Source organism: Perca flavescens, chromosome 7, assembly GCF_004354835.1.
Source record: "Perca flavescens isolate YP-PL-M2 chromosome 7, PFLA_1.0, whole genome shotgun sequence".
Taxonomy (NCBI): domain Eukaryota; kingdom Metazoa; phylum Chordata; class Actinopteri; order Perciformes; family Percidae; genus Perca; species Perca flavescens.
This window is the reverse complement of record NC_041337.1, coordinates 30,941,799-30,955,189: the sequence shown is the minus strand read 5'-3', so window position 1 is coordinate 30,955,189 and position 13,391 is coordinate 30,941,799. Positions and strand designations below refer to the sequence as shown.

Genomic DNA, 13,391 nt, shown 5'->3' with positions numbered 1-13,391 from the left:
CCAGCCTGAGCTGTAGGGCGAAATCCAATCACCGGCAGATCGGGCTGGGTTTACCCAGTCTATGTAAACGGCGCTTTTGGAAAACAACTTCCAAGATTTTCAGAGCCTCCATTTACGCTTTTGACGTGTAGACAGGGAAAACACAGTTGTTGACTTGTAACGTCCTTGTGTGCTGTTATCTCTTTTGTAAAAGTTCACAAATGAGGCAACATTTCATGCAAGGGCGGACGTGGCCAGAATAGTGCTGATTCTAACCTTGCCAACAGGAATTTTTACATGTTTACACATAAATGTACAGTTACTCTTCCACTATATTGAGAAACAGAGGCGTCTACATGCTACCCTAATGGGCCATTGCAGCCAGGTAGCTTCCCGACAATAGCTTTTTTTTCAGGCTTCTGATTGGCTAACATATTCTTCTTTGCGTGATAGGCGGGTTATATAGCAGACTGTTGGTTTGGCATGCTCTTGACAGCACTTCAATGTGTTTTTGCGTTGTCATTTGGACAGAGATTTTTTTTAAACAGTGATTGTGTGGATTGGATATTTTTGGAGAACGAAGGAGGGAAAAACCCTGTTTCCAAAAATACCCGTGTACTAGGCCACAGCCAGTCAACATTTACTCGTAGAACCTGTTACATTTCCAGAGTGTCAGCCGAGTGCAGGGTGTCAACTGTGAACGTGGAGCTCTGCTTCCTACAGCTCCTTTCTCCTGCTCCATTATCACGTAGTTTATCAGGACTTTTTCATGTTACTTTTCTTCTTACTCTGTAACGATTGCAACTTGAAACTTGACATGAGAAATACTTCAGTAAGAGTTAAAATACTGTTAGTTAAAAAGGTTATTATAAATATATTAAAAAAATTACAAAAAACAACTTTGTTACAATAACGATAGTAAATATAATTTGTTACTTACACCCCTGCTTATTAATAATAATAATAATAATAATAATGCCCTGTTTACCACCTCAAATGGAATACAAAAAAGGGGCTAAAACTGTCTTTGCAGAATTTATTCAGATTACATGCTTTGGTGCATATAGATCCACATCAGATCACTTAATAGAGCATTTACGTAATGATGTGTTGTCTTGATTTGGCAGGCGGCCTATCAGGAAGATGACATATTGTACATGTGGCTGTAGCCAGCGTCAACGTGGCTGGCAGGCTTTTGTTTTCAGACCGAGTCGTGGCTGTGACTCCAGTGCAGTAGTTCAGTGCCTATACTAAATGTGAGGTAGTGCCTCGACTATGAATCCTGTTCTACAATAAACTATTTTGACTTGCTGTCTGATTCCATATGTCCTGTGTAATTTTTGTTGTTCCCTGTCTGACTCCAGCACCTTCTCGTGGGGCAAAAAGTGGAGAAGAGTAGGGTAATGAAAGGAAATAGCATACTGGCATCTATTTCCATGTCCCTGTTTTCCATTCCTGTCTCTTAAGAGGCGTATTGGGGGCTGCCATCAGAAAAATGTCATCTGATCCATAATAGATGAAGCTGACATCAAAACCCACTTCAAACGCAGCTCATGGATGAAGTGCTCCTGTAGAGAGAGGAAAAAAATTCAAATGAGCATTTCATTTTTTCAACAGTGGTAATAACTGGATATATGACTATGGTCAGCTGGTTCTCCAAATTAATCTCCTCTCTTTTTCACACTCTCCAAGGGAACAATATGTCACACAGAATACATGTCATATTAAATACAAGATGCAGTCCTCAGGAAACAGCCGCTGCTAACACTGGGTTATTCCCACGTCTTCAGATTATTGCAAAGCATTTCAGCATGTTAAGCAGTGAGACAGAGTTGCTCATTAGCGCTTAACGCCCAAAAAGTTCAACTGCCACGTGCCGCCGGAAATTCCACCGGATGTCCCTCATTTCCCCTGGATGTCCATTACCTTCCGCTTTCTTTGTGTTGGCATTTTAAACTCCGGTGGATTTATGAGGACTATAGTTAACTGTTCCTCAGATCTCTGTAGGGTAAATCCAGACAGCTAGCTAGACTATCTGTCCAATCTGAGTTTTCTGTAACACGACTAAAACTACCTTTGAACTTACACATGTTCCACCGGAATTCCTGGAATTCAGGGATTCCAGGAATCAGACAGATCTAATGACGAAAAACACATTTGCAACATAAAATCCGCTCTGTAAAATCCATTTTCCCTTAGCCATCCTGACTGCTGAGCAAATATGGTTAGGTGACAGTGACAAAAAAGAAGAAGCAGATAAACAGCAAGAAATCATGACTTTAGGTCTGATAAACATGCTGGCAGATTGTGAATTCTTTCATCCGAGATACATTGTTATTCTTTCCCTGCAACCCACGGGATCAGAAAGCTATTTGTAACATCTCTGTGGTACCAAGCCTGGCTGTTATGTTTTGCTTAGCCTGGTCTACTCAAGCAGGAAACCATCACATAGGTCTACACATCACGTACGGGACAGGATGTTCAAGGTACCCAGAAATATTCAGGTGCATACTGTACATTCATGGCTGTGTGCATACACCAATCTAACATGCATTATTCAACTTTAGAATGCTAACATCATATACAATAACATAAAATGTGTGCTCGTTAGGTCTGATTTGAATGCTGTTTTTTCATTGCAAACGCTACTAGTTAGAAATGAATTCTTGAGCTTTAAAGCTCTAGTGCGTAACTTTTTTATATTAATAAACGTCGTTACATTCAAGGCATTGCCAAATGAGTTTAAATGAAATTAATTAAGAATATCAGCTCCACACAACTCTCTCTGTATTTCTCAGTATGGCTATGCTCAGAAACTGGTGTCGTCCGGTGACTTACGCACGCTGAAAATTAATTACGTCTTCTCAAGAGTTCATCATGTTTTTTTAATCCTCCGTGTCCTCCTTGGCTACTAGCAACTGTGTGGAGGATGCATAGCTTTAACCCTTTAGAGGTTAACTCCACTGTTTTGAGTTGTGATATCTTGTTGAAAAAAGTAGTCGAGGTCTCCCCCTACACTTCCACCTAATGTTAGACCTACCCAGAGGTGTCAAGTAACGAAGTACAAATACTTCGTTACCTTACTTAAGTAGAAATTTTGGGTATCTATACTTCCATGGAGTAATTATTTTACAGCATACTTTTTACTTCTACTCCTTACATTTTCATGGAATTATCTGTACTTTCTACTCCTTACATTTTAAAAATAGCCTCGTTATTATTATTATTACTCATATTTCTGTTCGGCTTGTTTTCATTCGGCTCGTCATCGTTAAAAAAAACACACACACAAAAAACCCTATCCAGATCGCTCCATCCGGATAGAGTGAATTTGATTGTGGTTGGATGAGAAGTATAAACATAGTCATTCCGACACCCTATTGGTTTGTACGCGATCCATCAAACCTGCACAGACCCGGTACTAATACGCCACCGGTGCTTTAACGACCGTTATCTACCGGACCTAATAGCAACGCTGATTTCGGTGCCTTATTTAGGTGCCACTTAGATGCCTGCGCTTCTCTCTGATGCTCCGAAAACGGACGTTATAGGGAACTGAACATCGCCGCACGGGACGCTAGTTAACACTACAGTTGGCAGCAGCTAACGTTAGCCTACGGTTAGCTAGCAGCTGGAGTAAACACTGTTAAAATGCTGAGAGCTAAACGGTGTAAAGTGTGTCTGTATTTCACTGGAGAGGATTGTAACACGAGCCTGTAGCTGCCGTTGTCTGAAAAACACAGAAGAGATGTGACCTTTTTCAGCCCTTCTGAGTTTGCAGGTATGATTTTAATATAACATTATTATAGTCATATGATTTTGTCCTAACGTTTTGGGGTTAAGCTGTTGTCCTTAAAGGCATTGTTTCCCCCTTACATCAGGGGTCTTCAACGTTTTTTAAGCCAAGGACCCCTTTACTTAAAGTGAGATGTAGCAGGGACCACCTACTACATATTGTATGAAATTAAGTTGCATATTAAACTGGGCCTACAACAACAGTTAGGGCAACCTAAAGCGTTCTTACATACCCTTTTTTCATAAGCTATTAAAATATTAATTGTTGGCATGATTTTATAAATCATATTTTAATGTTACATACTGTATGTGACATACTGTATGTGGCACAGTAAATCTAGGATTAACTGTATCTGTGGGCTGATATCTTAGGGACTACCTTACCTATAGGCCAGTAAGCTTATCATCAGTGGGAATTTATGTTTGCTAATAATATGTTGGAATTATGTTAAGGCATTTTAATTTTAAAAGACTCAAAGACAATAAAAAGACTGAAAAATTTACAATAATTTGGAGGGCCCCTGCAATGACTTTGAGGACCCCTTGTTGAAGATCTCTGCCTTACATTACTTTTACTTTTATACTTTAAGTAGTTTTGAAACCAGTACTTTTACACTTTTACTTAAGTAAAAAGCTTGAGTTGATACTTCAACTTCTACAAAAGTCTTTTCAAACCCTAGTATCTATACTTCTACTTGAGTAATGAATGTGAATACTTTTGACACCTCTGGACCTACCCGTTGCCTTCCCCTGTCTTATCTGATCAACCATCCTCACACCTGAATGAAATGAACTCACTGTTAAATGTAGCAGCTTCAATTAAATTCTTAAATCAGCCTAGTGATGGCATTAGATAACACAACTATTATGCAGTAAGGTTGTGCTGCTGTTTTCTTTGGATTTAAAAAAATATGGAGAACCACTTAGCACAGAGACCTTTAAAGAGAGAGAGAGAGAGAGAGATGTAATATTCGGTCCGGTAGATAACGGTTGTTAAGGCACCGGTGCTGTATTAGCACCGGGTCTGTGCAGGTGTGATGGATCGCGTACAAACCAATAGGGTGTCGGAATGGTATATGTTTACTTCTCATCAAACCACAATCAAATTCACTCTCTCCGGATGGCGCGGTTTATCTGGATAGTTTTTTTTTCTGTGTGTTTTTTTGAACGATGACAAGCCGGAAAGAAAACAAGACAAACTGAAATAGGAGTAACTAGTGAAGTTATTCATGGGTTAGCTCAGTCCTGTTAGCTGTGGTTGAAACAGTCACACTAAAAATAACTTTATTAGCGTGTTGAACGATGTTGTAACCTCATAATGTTACCCACAAAGCTTTAGCATTAACGTTAGCACATTGTAGTAACGTTAAGCTTGTATCGATATTGAACTTTCAAAATAGATAAGGTCTCTGTTGTATTACTGTGATAAAAAGTGGGTTGTAATTAATCACAAAATGATGCTGTATGGCAAAAAAAAGCAGTATTACGGTTACAAGTACTTTTTTTTCTGTGACATTGTATGATTTACAATTACTCCTGAACGTATCATCATGGTGCCAGTGTTCTGATGGAAGTTAGAGTAACTGGAGGGTGAAAGGTTATATGACGCCACTGACGGGCGACTAAAGGAAACGTGCCGTGTCTGAAAATAAAATAACAGATTTCTCCGGGTTTGACATTTGGTGGAAACATTTGGGATAGTGTAAGAACACAACTCATAAAAATATATAACATAGGTATGGTCGTTTTTATACATTTTAAATCAGAAATGTTACATTGTACCTTTAAGTAAGGTAACAAAGTATTTGTACTTCGTTACTTGACACCTCTGGCCTCAAGATAGCAATATGCCAAGAATGCACCTGAACACACCTCCCTGTAAGACCAGCACGCCCATGGGCGCACAGATGGGCGCAGGTGCATTTGCTATTGTTACGACCTGATGTCTAGGGGTAGACCGGACGCAACACAACGTGTGACCGATCCTTAAATACCTCCAACAAAACAAGTTCACGCAAATCATCAAAAGTTGCCACCTCACTGGCCTGACACTATTTATCAAACAGAGTGCCTTTCTCCCTTGCAAACTCTACATATGCCTGGGTGGCAGTTTTTTCACAACTTCGAAAGTTTTGCCTATATGCTTCTGGCACTAACTCACAGGCACGGAGGACAGTGGCTTTAACAACGTCATAATTCAAGTTGTCTTCAATGGACAGAGAGGTACAGACTTCTTGAGCTTTGCCCACTAACTTACATTGGAGTAAAAGAGGCCACACACTCTTCGGCCAATTCAGTGTAGCAGCGTTCAAAAGCATTGAAAAAATATTCTACCTCAGATTCTCTAAATGGTGGAACCAGTGCAATGTGCCTACTCACGTCAAAGATGTCTTGGGGCCGTGGAGCGGGTAATGGTGAAGTAGGAGAACTGGCAGATGTAGCGGCTCCCCCGCTCTATCTCCAGAGATTCCTATTGACATAGTGCAGGGAATAGTGGAAAGATTTCATAAATTATTTAAAAATGGCATAAATCACTGAAAAAATGCCCTACTGTTGCGCGTTTTCTGCAATGAAAGACAGGGAAGCGGCAAAAGATTTCACAAGTTCCCCTGTGAGCCAAAAAGGCGAAAAGTATGGGACCTGCGATTTACATCTGACAAAAACAGACTTTTTACCGTCGGTTGCATTGTCATTGTCTTATTGTGCATTTTGTCAAAAGACTGTGAGTGACTTTGTGAAGGGTTCGCTGCTAGTCATGACGATAAAGGTTACGAAACGTTACGTCAGGTCAAGAGAAAAGAAAGGTAAACACTGGTCAGAGACTTATTAGCGGATGTGGTCACTCACTACAATGGGCATTTTTTAGAGGCCCATTTACGATATAGAAGGTAAATATACACTGCAATATTTCCGTAAGGGCCTTTTACATATTGACAATCGTTGATTATAACATGTATATGCCTGTTTATGGTGAAAATAAGTGATTTATTTCAAGATAGCATATTCGCCCAATAGGGTTACACTGTAGAGTCATCTGACGATAGTATCCAATATAGCGCCCATGATTTGAGTTGGCCAAACTCTCTCTATTTACAGCTCTGAATAAATCTACATTGATATTAAATAACAATAATGGAAAGTGGAATGGCATAATATATAAACCCTGTTACATTTGGAAATTATATTTTACAAAAACACACTGAATTACAAGGCTGTAAAGAACAGTGCGCTATTGCAAAAACTACTTGGTGAACTTAAAAAAAGGTGTAGATGTGTGGTATGTCTTCAAGCTTCGAATCACGGCTGTTCATTTATAGAATCAGCAAGCACAGGCTGCCCTCCTCTCCTGCGCCTGCTCCACTCCGTCTTCATTAGAGTCCATCAGGAGGTCACTTTGAATATCACCAACTCCTGGTATCTCTGGCTTCTATGATATACCTCTTTGTTTTTTTAACAAGGTTGACATCAAGCCAAGACCAAAATAGAACACAAAGAAAAGGAAATTTAGAAAAGTAGCCTGGCAGGAGGTGAAAGACAATTAAGTGGTAGCATATTTTTTTCCACAGCTTCCTAGCAATAACAAATCAAACAGATGAAGTAGAAACAAGGCTTTTAAAAAGTGTTTCTTACTTCTTCTTTTTTTTTTTAAATGAAAAATTATTGGCATCTACAGGGATTCTTCTGTTGAGTTGGTTCAATCCAAGCAGTTGTGTGTTTGTGCCACCTAGTGGTGCAAATACCCCTCCTGCTCTACCCCAACATGCTCGTCTCTAAGTGCACGTGTGTGTGTGTTGTGTTGTGTTGAGTGTGTGTGTGTGTGTGTGTGTGTGTGTGTGTGTGTGTGTGTGTGTGTGTGTGTGTGGGTGTGTGTGTTGTGCAAGTAGGGGAGAGGGGGTGATGGTAGATAAAATAAAACAGATGAGGGTGATGGGGGCTATGAGTTTTTGCATGGTTGGAAAGGTAAGATGGAAGTTTTACTTTAATATTAATATCACCTTTGCTGTCATACAGCCAACCTTGTTCAGGAAAAGAACAACCTATATAATATAAAGATGTGTGTCACACTTGTGTATGTTTTTGTCTGTTATTCATTTATTAATATTATTTTCATTTCATTGTTTATGTCTGTCCATTCCATCCATTAGAAAGGGTTAATAGTTGTGGTGGGTAAAGTCAAATTGCATTTTCTTGTAATTGTAATATGGTTAATTACTATAGGACTATGACACTTTTATATTTAGTGAGAATGACTTGTGGTATCTAGGATGATTCAGATACATCAGGTATCAAGTCATCTAACTAAAATGTAAAGAGTGTCTGTCTGTCTCTGTCTGTCTGTATCTGTCTGTCTGTCTGTATCTGTTTGTCTGTCTGTCTGTCCTTTGATTTTCTCAACAATTGTTCATCCGTCCCGACTTTACACTTGTCAGGTGTATTGCTGAAGACCCAAAATGCAGTTATCGAGTTCGAGTTCTTGAGATCTACAAGAAATCTTTATTTGTAGTGTGTTATAAACACACTGTGTAGTATATTGAGAGGGGACCCCTATTATCTGTTACACTGCTGAACGGCATTTTGGGTACAGCTAGCTACAGTACATTCAAGAACAGATGAAGACAGAGAGACCATAGATTTTATATTGTAGCAAACTCTCAAATATATCCAGCATCAGTGATGTCACTTTTGGAATGAACGTCTTTTCCGCGAAAATAGCCTGGTGTTAGCAAATGACGTTCATACTAGGGATGCCACAGTGAGACATTTTTTCCACCGGGAAATAAGAAAAAGTTGTGACAACACCAGTACTACCAATCACACCGTTCATTTTAAGAGAAAAGTTGTTCGTTGATGATACTTAAAGTGGCTATATGTAACTTTCCGTTTGTGTTTATTGCAGTGGCCTCTTTGGACAAAAGCGGTAGTGTTTTTACCACACCTGCTGTCGTAAAGGTCTTTTCTTTACAGTGCTGTATTACCCACTGTACTTAGTTAGTGTGACCGGGAGGTCATATAGTTGCAATGAATGTTTTGCTCAGACAGAAAATCATTCATTTATAAGAGAATACGTTACAGATGCATTGTTGCATTTCAAGTGTACCATACGGTAAGTTAAACTACTTTGAATGTATCGTGAGCTAAACCAGATATCACTGTCACTGTGCCACGAGCCAAAGCATTAAGAAACTCTGGTTGTTTTAGCAACTGACATAATGTGAAACCCAGGGACGCTTTAAACAAGGGACAATGGAAGGAGGAGGTAATTTAATGTCTGCTATTGACGTACAACCACATTGCGCATTGTAAAGTTATTTTATGAATGAAACAGACATATTACATACCTGAGGGCCAGTTCGGGGTCGATTTTGAATAATTCACAATCCCGAATCATAATTCTCTCCATCTTTTGAAAGCCCGACCGAATGTGACTCGGATTTCACCCGTCATCTTTCACTTTCCCTTTTAGCTTTTAGTTGTTCGTCGTTTATTTTCCCTTTTTTTTGTGGTGGCCCTGCCCCAGTATCAGCCATAACTACAGCAGATACAGTAACTCCTAAAATAAAATTAAAATACAATTAGGCCTATATAAAGAAATCTCATGCTACCGTTTACCTGGCTAGATACAATAACAGATGCTTTTTCGGTGTTACAATTATATCTGTGACCCGTCAGAATGTGTGCTCTCTAGCGCCATCTACCTGCTGTAAATCAGCATTCTTGACAACAAAACTGTCGGCGCGTCCACGTGATACAAGTCTTCCATGACCGTGCATCACCGATTTCCCCACACCCTCTTCAGAAGAGGTAATTATCTTCACTCGAGCTTCTTCGCGGGAAAGTCACCGGACGCCACAATCTTCTGAACATAGTCATACTGAGTTGTGTGGAGCTGAACGTCTTAATTAGCTTTGTAGCAACTCATTTGGCAATGGCTTGAATGTGATGTTCATTAATATCAAAAAGTTACGCACTAAAGCTTTAAAAGTTTATAATTTTTCCTTTTTATTTTATATAATTTTAATTATTTGTTTTCCTTTTATTTAGCACATCAGAAAAGAAAAATAATTTGTACATAGTAATCATTTCATCATGATAAAACATGTGCAAGCAAGACCAAACCCCAAAAGGGCTTATATAAAGTCTTCCTTTAACATTTAAATACTACATATTAAAGTGATGGTTCGGAGTAATTTCACCCTAGGGTCCTTTGCACCATGACCTCGAGCCAAACACCCCCCCAGAAGCTTTTTTCACCTGGGTCGAACATTGGGAGAGCAACTGTTGTTGTTGCTGCTGTAAGACGAGTGCTTAGGGCCGTCTACAAATTACAACACCGAAAAGAGATGCAGCAAAAATATTTATTAATTTAACTTATTTTTTAAAGTATGTAGTGTAGAATAACTAGCAGGAGACAAGTTATAATTGAGGTAAGTTTAATCATTATCTTATTTAATCATTAAATTAATAAATATTTTTGTTGCATCTCTTTTCGGTGTTGTAATTTGTAGACAGCCCTAAGCACTCTTACTGCCCGGTAGTAACAGCAGCAGCAGAGAGCAGAAACCAACAGGCAAGTGTTATTTACATAAACTTCTGGTGTACTTACAAACTTTACAATCCATCGTTTTATGAGTGCATAACCTATTTGTACTACTGTAGACGTTTGGTATTATTTTGGGCATTATTAGTGGGGTAATGTTAAGAGACACTTCGGATCCATTAGCCCCTGCGATAAGCTATTCAGCTGATAATGCTACTCTAAGCTAACTCTCCCAATGTTCGACCCAGGTGAAAAAAGCTTCTGGGGGATTGTTTGGCTCGAGGTCATGGTGCAAAGGACCCTAGGGTGAAATTACTCCGAACCATCACTTTAAGTAGGCCCTTTTGTCAAGCACAGGTGTAAATAATGAAATGTATGGCTGAATTTCATTTTAGCTGCTTCAGTTTCAGAGTCCTGGTCTTGTTACTCTGCCTTGACTTCCTGGGACACTTGAATAAAACAGAGCCATCATTGATGTTACAAGAAACAAGTTGACATTCTGTAAAAAAGAAGAAAAAAAAAAACACTATGGAAATGTGTTGTGATTGTGTGGTGGAAGTTTTCTTGTTAGCAGCAGGAGTGCGTATCAAAAACACAAGATGAGACGAATTAAAGACTATTTGAAAATTAAACCAGAGTTTGGTCTTTGAGTATTTATTTATATTTGCAAATATAGGAATACAGTTTCACAAGTACCACGGCACATCTGAAAAAGTCTTCTGACTCAAGCCAAATGTCAACACATCTTATAGTAAAAACTCTGTTAAAGCCACCCCTCTCAAAATATCTTTAGCATGCTGGCACTTTTAAAAGAATACCATAAACAGTCAGATGATTTTACAACCTTTCCACAACAACTGCTTATCTCAGAAGACAGAAAGAGACACGGTTCAGACTGTTATGGCCTACTTCACCTTATCTGCTAAAAGTAAACAGAATGAGGGACTGAGGTCTTCTCAACAAAAAATTACTTCAGCTAGACTCGAGGTTTATGATTTCAGCTATTTCACTTGGAGTGAAAGAGTTCACAAACTGTAAGAATATACTGTAAGATAATCTTGTAGAATATTAAACAATCATGTTAAAATAAAATTTTGCCATTACAATTGCCTTTCCAATAAACTGTAATCACAATATATAATGTTTGTAGTCATTTTATGTACTGACACAATGCGTGTCTTTGTGTCAGCGGAAACGCTGCCACCACCAGCTTTTGGACATTTTTATCTCAGTGAAAATCAGAGATGTTCCTTTGCACAATCTGCTTTTTTTTTTTTTGGAAGCAAGGTGACAAAAACAAGCATACTGTATATATATATATATATATATATATATATATATATATATATATGTGTGTGTGTGTGTGTGTATATGTATGTGTGTATATGTATGTGTATATATATATATGTGTGTATATGTATTTATATATATATGTGTGTATATGTATGTATATATGTATGTAGACATGTATTTTCCATATAATAAAATGTTAACATTCACAAGTATATATACTTGTGAATGTTATTATATGGAAAATATTTTTATGATTGAGTAAATAATTTGCAACATTGTCATTCACAACATTGTCACAAACCTTAATGCCACCAACTGAGGTTTTTAATGAGGAAATGAAGTTCCTCGATTTACTGCCTATATACATTTACTGACACTGTATATTTACTGTACATAAGAAATATTTATACTTCATAAATTATAAGGTTGTTACTGAATTCTATGGTACAATGTATTAACACATACAAGAATGAAGGCTTCGATAACAACCAAGATTCCTCTTGTGAGTTTTAAATATTTAGGTTTTAAAGTTTTGTAATAATGCAATCGTTTAAATGTATATGAATTATGCCCTAAAGATGTCAGCTGGCCTTTGATTTATACTGTATATATATATATATATATATATATATATATATATATATATATATATATATATCATCTCAATCTCCAGTCCTTCAGAGCTGAGGCTGATGGATTGTTTAGGATTAAACTGCTCACAAGATATAAGAAAATTCAAATTAAACCCACCTCCACCAGCTATATCAGTAGAACACTGCTTACAAAAATGAATGCATGAATAATCACAATACAATAATATAGTATGTAGGCACTCTGAAAGAAGCATCTTCATAATGAGTCATTTTACATTTCTACTTCAAATAAATGTACATTACACTAATAATACTTTTGTACTTCCACCCAGTAACATTTTGAATGCAAAACACACACACACACACACACACACACACACACACACACACACACACACACACACACACACACACACACACACACACACACACTTCCTAAAAGATCATGTGAAGATAATACTCTTTCTCTCACAGAAAAGGGCAAATCTTACTGTAAACACTAAAAACTAAAGAATACACTTCGTGGTTCCTATATAATCTTTTTCTTACCAATTATTGTTAATTGCACCCATTTATTTTTACAAATTAAAGATATATTTTTGTACAAATAAATACAAAACAAATTACAAGAATAAATTGAATTTGTAGTGGCAATCTGTCCACAAAAAATGCCCACTGCGGGGGAATTTGAAGCCATTTAACTCTTGCTGTTGCAAAAAAATGAGGTCCGCCATCGCCGTATAGTTAATTCTTTATTGTAGAAATGTATTTAAAAACACATACAAAAAACTGACGTGCAAGATTAAAAACGAACAGACGAGATCTAAAAACCATCACTATCGCACAGCTGAGGTTGAAAAACTGTGTGGCTTCCCAGACTAGATTCTCCCTCTGGCTCACCTGTGATTCCCTTACTACCCTGGCTAATTAGCACATACACACAGGTGCGCAGGTGACGAACGATCAAACCATTCACACAAACCTACCACCCCACACACACACTATCCATGCACACACACTCATCCAAATTGGCTGCAACACACCGGCCCCTAATTGTTATTGTATAATAACACAACAATTCACAAAATTAATAATGGAGCCAATGACAAATCAATCAATAATGTTCATAGTACAAGTGTGCATTTTCAGTCAATAATGTCCATAAATATCCATGGAATAAGTAATTACAAAAG

The 13,391-nt window shown here is 37.9% G+C and overlaps 1 long non-coding RNA gene across 1 annotated transcript; it reads right to left on the bottom strand.

The window, feature by feature from the left end:
- Positions 1-1,007: 1,007 nt before the first annotated feature.
- Positions 1,008-9,294, bottom strand: LOC114559398 (uncharacterized). Its single transcript, XR_003693089.1, has 3 exons — positions 9,114-9,294; positions 6,154-6,244; positions 1,008-1,547 (listed from the first exon to the last, which is right to left on the bottom strand). It is a non-coding gene; the product is annotated as an uncharacterized LOC114559398 (long non-coding RNA).
- Between the last annotated feature and the right edge of the window lie 4,097 nt (positions 9,295-13,391).